Here is a 7,176-nt window from a genome sequence, read left to right as displayed (position 1 = left end):
AGGGTCAATGATGTGCTGAGAAGAAGTGATATTCTTTTGTGACTAGCTGAAATGTTCTGTACATATTTTAGGTCTATTTGAATCATAACATCTGTTAGTTACATTATTTCTCTGTTTAGTTTCTAACTGGACAACCTGTCTATTGGTGAGAGTGGGGCACTCAAAGTTTCACACTACTAATGTGTAGTCTCCACTATTTGATTTGAGTTTGGTAATGTTTCTTTTACAAATGTGGATGCCTTACATTTGGGGTACAGATGGTCAGAATTGAGATGCTATCCTGGTAGATATTTCCTTGAATGCTTATGATATGTCCTTCTCTATCTGTAGCTGGAGATTTCTTCAGTCCCACCAGGGCCCGCAGCCACTCAGACCCAAGTAAACACACAGAGACTTATATTACTTATAAACTGTATGGCCATGGCAAGCTTCTTGCTGTCTAGTTCTTATATCATAAATTCACCCATTTCTACTAATCTGTAAGTTGCCACATGGCTTGTGGCTTGCCGGTACTTTACATCTTACTTCTCATGGTGGTGGTGGCTAGCAGCATCTCCTAACTCACCCTTCCACTTCCCAGAATTCTCCTCTCTTTTTATCCCACCTGTAGTATACTTCCTGCCTGGCTACTGGCCAATCAGCATTTTATTTATCAATCAATCAGAGCAACATATTCACAGCATACAGAAAGACATCCCCAGCATCTATCACATTTGATTAATTTTGTTTTGAAGTCTGTTTTGTTAGATATTATGATAGCTATACCATCATGCTCCTTAGGTAAGTTTGACTGGAAATTTTTTTCCAACCATTTATTCTGAGGTACTGTCTATCTTTGATGTTGAGGTGTGTTTCTTGTGTGCAGAAGAAGAATTCATCCTGTTTTTGCAACCATTCTGTTATCCTGTATCTTTTTATTGGCAAATTGAGTATGTTGAGAGATAGCAGTGACCTGTGATGGTTAAATCCTGTTATTTTGTTGTTGCATTGTGGTGCTAATAGTATGCATGTGTCTGTGTGTGTATGCATCCGTGTGCACATATGTTTGTGCATATTTCCCTTCTTTGGGTTTTGCTGGTGTGAAATTATTTATTGCCTGTACCTTTTGTAGGGCTGAATTTGTAGGTAGATATGGTTTAAATTTGACTTTGTCAAGAAATATCTAGTTTCCACCATCTACAGTGACTGAAAGTGTTGCTGGGTATAGTAGTCTGGAATGGCATCTGTGATCTCTTAGAGTGTGCAAGACATCTGTCCAGGCTCTTCTGGATTTTAGAATCTCCTCTTGAGAAGTGGGGTACAATTCTAATAGGTATGTCTTTATATGTTACTTGGTGTTATTCTCTCACAGCTTTTAATATTCTTTCTTTGTTTCTGTATGTTTAGAATTTTGATTATTATACAACTTGTGTCATTTATTTTCTGGTTCAACCTACTTGGTGTTTTGCAAGTTTCTTGTACCTTTATAGACATATCTTTTTAAGCTAAGAAAATTTTTTTCTATTATTTTGTTAAATATGTTTTTTGGGTTTTTAAACTGGGACTCTTCTACTTCTATTCCTACTACTCTCAGGTTCGATCTTTTCATAGTGTCTCAGATTTCCTGGATTTTTGTGTTACATTTTTAAATTTAACATTTTCTTTAACTAATAAATTTAAGTCTTCTATCATATCTTCAATGCCTGAAATACTCTCTTCCATCTGTTGTATTCTGATGGTGATGTTTACATCTGTAGTTCCTCTTTTGCTTATGCAGATATTCCATTTCCACAGTTCCCTCAGTTTCTGTTTCCTTTGTTGCTTCAATTTCATATTTCAGGTATTGAATAATTTCCTTCACCAGGTTGTTTGTTCTTTCTTGGCTTTCTTGGCATTATTAAGGAATTTATATATTTCCTACAATTACAATTATCTTTTCCTCAAATTATTTAAGGATGTTTTTCATTCCCTTTAAAGGACTCTATCATCTTCTTTAAGTTGTTTTTAAGATCATTTTCTTGTGCTTTGACAAAATTGGAATATTTAGGTCTTGCTTTCATAGAATAGCTGGGTTCTAGTGGTGTCATATATCCTGAGTGTTGTTCATTGTATCTCTGCACTGATGTTCAGGCATCTGGGTTTGGGATAATTAGGTGTAGGACTTTATTTCTGTTTGTTTTTCTATTTTAAAAAAGTTTGTCTTTGTAGGATTGGTTTTTGTTCCTTGATTTCTGTTTCCTCCTTGGTCTTCTGGTCTTTGTGGCCTGGATTTCTGGTGGTCAGCATGACCACTGATCTCGTAGGGAGCCTCTGTCCAAGTTGGAAGATGGGTGATTAGCTTGGTGTTTAGTTAAGCAGGGGTGTCTGTGTCCTTCTGGCTGGTATGGCCTCTATCTGTTCTTTAGACTGGTGTGGACTGTGAATGAATATCAGAATTCAGCAAGGATTGAGGACAGAAACAGAAAGCAAGATGGATGATGAGCTGGGAAAGATTGGGTTGTGGGATGGGACTTTGGGAACAGAAACTAGGGAGTGGGCCAATTCGTTAGGCAGATGAGTCAGTCATTTATTCATCTGATTGGTATAGCCTGTGCTTCAAGACTCTGTTCCCCTACCCAGATGACTTTGGGCTGAATCAAGGTGACACCAAATGCCAACTAGGGCACTGTTTTAATCTGTTACATCCTCATCCTCTACAGAGAGAATCCATAGGAAGTTCTCCATTCTCCAAGTGAGCCTCTGATTCTGTTTGTCATGGTCATTACAAGTGCTGCTGTCTACTCAGGGTACAGGTAAAAAAATCTTCTCTGAGTGTCACTTTTCCCACTTTCCATATCCTGAGCTCAGGGATACTATGATGTCCACCACAGACATTGTGAAGAATTAATGAATCAGCATCATCAAAACATAAGTTTAATCCTGACTCAGGAAAGACCTCCCAGGCATGTTCATCACCTGTCTCTTTGCATCCATTGGAATCAGACCAAAAGCCAATTAATGGCTAGAAAGGACAGGAGCTGGGAACATTTGGATTCAAGGAACATGAGCATGGTTCAAAGCTTTGGGTAATCCTTCTGGGTCATGGCAATCATGAAAGCAAATGGAGGGGATAGAAAGATTTGAGTTAACTATAGGAAAATCTACTTGATTATAAGGTCAATTATACAAAGAGACCAATTGCTCAGTGCCTGGAAAGTTCTTACCTCCTGGGGGAACCCCCCACTTCACATTCCAATACCACTCCAAGGTGATCCAAGAGAAATCAGAGATGCAAGGAAAGGAGGAAGAATCATAGCTGGAATGTCATGAGAAAACTGGGATTTGTTCATGCCTGTGACACAGGCTGAGAATTATTTTCTGTATCTATACATAAAACCAAGGCCTGACCCCAAAGCTTGATGTCATTTAAGGGATCCACTTCAAAGACTGGTAATTCTCTTCATGTTGGTCCTACAGACACAAACATTCCAGTTCTCCACCGGGGAGACATAGGATATGCAATTATTAATAGTGATGTTGGGGATAAAGTACTCTTGGCAGGATATCTGGGGTTTTCAATTGATAAGCCAGTAGCACAGTGCAGGTGGGTGAAAGGCAACATTTGAGGAGAATTTGAAGGTTGACTCTGGATGCAAATGAATATCTAAGAGGGGTATGATCAGGTTGTCTGAACCATCAGGAGCAAACAGAATAAAGCCACATGTGGAGTCAGCAGAGGGAAAGGGAAATCCTCTTCTGCAGAAGGCTATAGTATCTGTACAGTAACCTTAGTTGAGCACTGCACAGCCAGCACTGGTGCAGATGAGTAAACAAGTACTGATGGAGCATGCACAAGACCTGATCTATCTCTAGATACACAACACAGTCCTAGGACAACGTAATGTGTCCACTGAGCCTGAGTCTGAGATGTTCATGTCTCCATCATCCTGAGCCCCTCAAAGCCCTGGCCAGCCTAGGTGTCTTTGTGGTGAATCTCTATCATGAACTCAAGAGGGATCAGGTATCCTGGTTCTAGCTATGTACATTTAGGCAGTTGTAGCCATGGTGAAACAAATTAATCACAGGTAATATTCAGGTTGAATGGGTCTCTTTGGCACTCACTAAGCTGCATGTTTCACACCTAGAGAGTTCTGCATCACTCATGACATTTAGTAAAATGAGAGTCCAATTGCCCTCTGACAGCTCAGACTATCACCTTCTGAGAGTCTTTGACTGTTTTTCCTCAACAGGTAGATTGTATTCTAACTCTCATGTTCATGCTATAAGGCTACCATCCTCACCCTCCATTGGGCTAGAATTATTTCTTGTGATGGTGAACTTGGGTAGCAGTACTGTGCAAACAACAGAGAGAAGTTTGCCCCTGTGGGAACTCTGACCCTACCAAAGGCCTCTTTCAACCAGTGTTGGTCATTCTAACATCAACTCCCAATCCATGTCTTTGGGAACTAGGTAGAAGATGACTCACAGTCAGATGATGAAGGACTTGAGTACTCAGAGGTGGTGGGTCTCCTGTGCTGTGTGGGAAAAACACTGTTTGCCATGTGTGAGCTGAGCAGCAGAGCTTGGTGATACAGACCTAGAATCTGGAGTCAGATGCCCATTGTCTCTCCTGGTCCTCACTGGCCCACTCCTGTCTGCCACCTGAGAGTGCTGTGTCCTTCCTGCTGTACTGATGTCCACTGCAGAACCTGGGGCAGTACCCTCTGAGGCACTGATGTTCAAGAAGCCTACAGGGTAGAACCACATGGCCAGAGAGAAGAGAGGAAGACAAGAGATTCTGTAAAGGAGCAGCGGGTTGTGTCCTCACCATGAGACCACAGCAGGCGACGGTGTCCGGGAAGGTGTTCATTCAGTGAGACTACAGCAGTAGCACACTCTGCCAGTTCCAGACCAAGTTCCCCATGGAGCTGGAGAACAGGATTGATAAACAGCAGTTTGAAGAAACAGTTTGAACTCTAAATAACCTTTATGCAAAAGCAGAGAAACTTAGAGGCCAGTCATATCTTGAAGGCTGTTTGGCTTGTTTAACAGCATATACCATCTTTTTATGCATGGAAACTCATTATGAGAAGGTCCTGAAAGAAGTCTCCAAATACATTCTTGAAAAGAATGAGAAGATATATGCTCCCTAAGGTCTCCTCCTAACAGACCCCACTGAGAGAGGACTCCAAGTGTTTAGATTGAAATCACCATCTATGAAGACAGAGGTGTGAACAGTGTAAGATAAACCATAGAATTAAAGATCCCACCTCCAGCTGGGACCTTTGTCTATCCACCAGCCGATGGCCCTACCTCCTCTCCAGAACGTAATTCTTTTTTTTTTTTTTTTTTTTTTTGGTTTTTCGAGACAGGGTTTCTCTGTGTAGCTTTGCGCCTTTCCTGGAACTCACTTGGTAGTCCAGGCTGGCCTCGAACTCATAGAGATCCGCCTGCCTCTGCCTCCCGAGTGCTGGGATTAAAGGCGTGCGCCACCACCGCCCGGCATAGAACGTAATTCTTTTGTATCTGCTGCCAGAGCCACAGTACCACACCTGGAGTGACCTCTCATCACTCAGCATCTTTGTGTCTCCCAGTTGTGTAGGACTCTGTAATCTTTTGATTCATTTCCAAGAAAATACAAAGAAGCATTTCACTTTTTAAAATTCAAAGCCATTTAAACAAAGTCTTTTTCTTACCTGACACCAATATCATTGGTTCTAGCCAGTTTCCTAGGTGGCTTTATAGTTCAACAAGTCATGTCTTAGCACCATTACTCCCCTAGATTAGTGACAGGTTTTGAGGGTGTGCCACACCTGTGTTTTGGCTAATGCACCACCCAGATCTCCAAAAGCTGCCTGTCTTGACGTGAGATTGATTTCTGCTGTTTAATTTCAGAAACTGAAGCTCCCTGCGAAAATAATATGTTATTTGTTTAGTATTGCAGTTATTATTAAGGTAGTATTTAATACAATTCAGGTTATTTCTTTGAAAGCATTTATGTTAATGTGCATTACCTCGAAATGTTGGGAAGATGTTGTGTGTGTTGCTTGTTCATTACACAAATAAGTAAGCACAATAAGTAGATGCTCAGCCATCAGATATGCCTGTCCCTGCTCTGCCCCAAGTGTGTAATAAGCAAGTGTCCTAATACACAAGTGACATTTAACTCTAGTTTTTTACAAGTATAACTTAGGAGAATAAGTTGATAGGAATTATACTGTATGTTGCTAATCTGTAACCTACTCATGAACACTGATTCATAGCCTCCTCACATACAGTATTCAGGGCACAGAAATCTTTGGATTGGCTCGGTAAGTTTCAGCTTCCACATTAAACTTGCAAGTTCAAGTCAATTTTCCCAGCTCTTCTTTATGTCTATACTCGTAGTATTGGAATTCTTATGTCCTTCCTTTTAGGAGTTTGAGAGCACTGATTTTGGGAGAAATTTAAGAAATCTAAAGAAGGAGTGAAGCAGGTATTGTAGAGGTATTGTAGGTGCTAATACTGGATTTAATCTTTCAGATTTAATTTGTTTTCTGGGCCTTGTGGTTATTCAGTCATAATTTAGTTGTATAAACCTCATATGTTCCTTTAAAGCCTATACTAGTCTGTCTGCCTCTTAAACTTGTTGCAACAACTTTGCTGAACTACTAACACTTAGTAAAACTTTTCTTAAATAAAAAAAAAGTCCTGCAGATTGCACAGAATAAGACTTCTCACTGAGCTTTCCTGAGAATCAGCTGCCTTCAGGGCTTAATGTGTGCAGAGACACCTCACACATGAGATCAGGAGTGGGCCTGTCATTGATCTAACTACCCAGGTGTTTGATGATGACTGAGATGAGACATGAGTCCCCAAAAGCCAAATGATGAGTCTCAGAATGATCTAAGAGAGGGAAGAATATGGAGTATAGGTCAGCTTGAAACAAACCACTGTCTTGCCTCTAATGCTCTCTCTTACACAATTAAGGACCATAGAGAGAGATTTCTTGAAATTAAGGTGGCTATTTTCTTCCTTCCTTTCATTATTCCTTTATATCTTTCCTTCTTTCTCTTTCTTTCTTCCTTTAGTTCTTTCTTTCTTGGCATGTAAATAGTCATTTTACTGCATGTATATCTGTGCAAGATAAGTATTCCTGGGAACTGGACAAAAAAGGGAACTGGATCCCCTGGAAACAGAATTACAGACTGGTTATGAGCTGACATGCCTGTGCTGGAA

General features: G+C 40.5%; 1 pseudogene; it reads left to right on the top strand.

The window, feature by feature from the left end:
* Positions 1-4,787: 4,787 nt before the first annotated feature.
* On the top strand, positions 4,788-5,276 carry LOC128125615 (golgin subfamily A member 7-like; annotated as a pseudogene).
* Positions 5,277-7,176: the final 1,900 nt, after the last annotated feature.

Source organism: Peromyscus californicus, unplaced genomic scaffold (genome assembly GCF_007827085.1).
Source record: "Peromyscus californicus insignis strain IS unplaced genomic scaffold, ASM782708v3 Scaffold_4__1_contigs__length_199733344, whole genome shotgun sequence".
Taxonomy (NCBI): Eukaryota; Metazoa; Chordata; class Mammalia; order Rodentia; family Cricetidae; genus Peromyscus; species Peromyscus californicus.
This window is presented reverse-complemented; position numbering and strand designations above follow the sequence as displayed.